Source organism: Pinus tabuliformis, chromosome X (assembly GCF_031772625.1).
Source record: "Pinus tabuliformis cultivar Carrire ecotype Pingquan chromosome X, CPIR1, whole genome shotgun sequence".
Lineage (NCBI taxonomy): Eukaryota > Viridiplantae > Streptophyta > Pinopsida > Pinales > Pinaceae > Pinus > Pinus tabuliformis.
The window spans coordinates 1,740,860,311-1,740,862,860 of NC_142308.1; positions in this window are offsets into that span (position 1 = coordinate 1,740,860,311).

Here is a 2,550-nt window from a genome sequence, read left to right on the forward strand (position 1 = left end):
GGAAGATTTAGATTCAACTGGATGCCATTGAACTTGGACATAATTCCAAGCCCTTCACATAAGCTCAAAGATAGCTTCTCTAAGTTTTGTAATAGTTTACTGTGCTCTTGAAGTGGGGGCACAATCAACCTCTCCAAATGAATAGTATTGAGTTCACTATGGCTCTCTTGGACCTGTAATTTAATACTGTGAAGACTTTCAATTTTCTCATTTTACTAAAAAACGATGGAAGAAAGTAATTTCTTGCAAAAAAGAGTAAAACCAAAGCCTCCGCCTCATGAAAATTCATGTTACACCACTGATACTCTTCCATTTCTCCTGCATAGGTAAACTACAAATGCTAAGTCCAATTACAAAAATATACATTGTGAGACACTTCACATCTTTTCTAAGATGTTCGATATCAAGCACATAGACCTAGAAATTGGGCGCTAATTAGTTCATGCAGATCACAGAGTGATAATCCAATTTGTCAATATGGCAAAAAATTTAACAAAAACAAATAATTTTCTCTCAAGTTGATTTCTTAGTGCCCCTAAGCAACAAAATTAGAGAGCATTTTGTCTATATAAGAAAAACGAAGAAAAAATAATATCCTAGACACATCATTAACTAGTTCATGAATCATATTTGGTTTTGGAAATAGAAAATTTTGATATTATAGGTAAAATAACTCTCAAAATAATTTCGTTATTGGATTAGTGTAGTTTCAGAGGAATTTCTTCCAAAATGACCATTTTATGATAAAGAGCCCCCAAATATCTCTTTGGCAAGGCTCTCTTGTTTCTAGGCCTCACCCATAACCTATAACCTATTTCTTAATTTGGAAAGTCTCTCTAGTTTTTAGGCCTTATCCAGGACATGTACCCTGTTTATTAAACTATTTGTTTAGTATGAAATACCAATCATCATAGAAAATATATAGACATTCAAAATAACCAATCCGTGATAAAGAAGCTCATGATTTCATTGACAAGGCTTTCTGGTTCTAAGTTGATCCATAACCTATATCTTGTTTTGATTAAATTTGTTGGTTTGCATGAGACACTAGGACTGAGGGAAAACACAACAAATCCCAATATAATATTTTCTAGCTCGGAATTTTGAAGCAAGAAAGAAAAAAACAACATTAACGAATACAATACTTTTGATTTTGATATTTTGAATAAACTGAATTACCATTCTCCAAGAAAATTTCTAACACCACCCATGTGTGTGAATGGAAACTATTTGAGCATCAAACAATTGATCCTTGAACAACTCCCATTTCCCCGGTAAGCTCTCCTCCTTACTAGGCATAAGCAACTTGCTCCTACAAACTATCCTATCTCGAAATGTCATATCTAGGGCCAAGGCTTGCATGACATTATGATCGGAAAAGTACAGCTCATAGGCACTTCCATAATTGATTTCTTGACTCCTACAAGCCTAATTATCAAAACAACAATGTATATAGATGAATCTGAGGTCAAAGAGCTTGAACACAACAACTAGAAGAAAATAAACTTACTTGAGATTAATTGTTAAATATAACATATTTCTACTTGCAAGTTATAGAAAGATGATAAAGGAATCATGTCAGTCCATCTTTTGCACATAAACCCAAATATCCAATAATGAATCCACGAAGATATTTCTATCCTCTAGAAATGACCCCAGGTCTAAAAAGCACTCTCGTGCTTCCTCGTCCAGAACATCAATACTGGCTTCTAGGCATTTGAAAAGCCCTACTTTGTTGAAGACATCAATATTGGCTTCTAGGGATTTGAAAGGCCCTTCTTTGTGATAATCTGATATTGATTCACCATTTAATAGTTTATTCTTGGAACTCTCCCACACTAGACGAGGCTCACCATGCAAAAATCTTCCTATCACCTTCAGAGACAGTGGCGAACCTTTAGATTCTGTTTGCACCTATCATGCATACAACTATAACCATAAGTGAAACTTCTATCGATAGACAAACCAATCAAACACATATTTTGTTGTTGAAGGATGAACTAATATGCTTTAAAGTGAAATCATGATGTTTGCTTTATGGCTTATGAAGATGAATGTAATGAATACTTTTTGTGGAAAAAATATTCTACTAAAGGAATATTGAGTACATGTCTGGCATCTCTTTTACTGAAAAATTGATTATGTGACTATGTAGGAAATCCAATCATAAATCTCATCATCAGTATTAATGTGCAAATAAATCCCACCATAAGGATATGGAACTATAATAATGGCCTGTTATTAGGGACATTTGGAGTGATGGTATATATTGTAATCACCACCAAACTCAACACAGTAATATAATGCACATTAATAGGATTATATCTACTTGACTAGATGTTCATTAGTAGTTCCTAGGATTGATTTCTATCCAAAAGCCTAAAAGAAAAAAAGGGATAGAGCATCATCATTATCCAACAATGGAAATTCATAATGTAGAGTATGTAATATTATAGTAAACTATGGTTAAACAAAATTAACCATCATAAGCAAAAGTGAATGATAATAAACTATGGTCAATTGTAACCATAGTGAACTATGGCCAGTTAA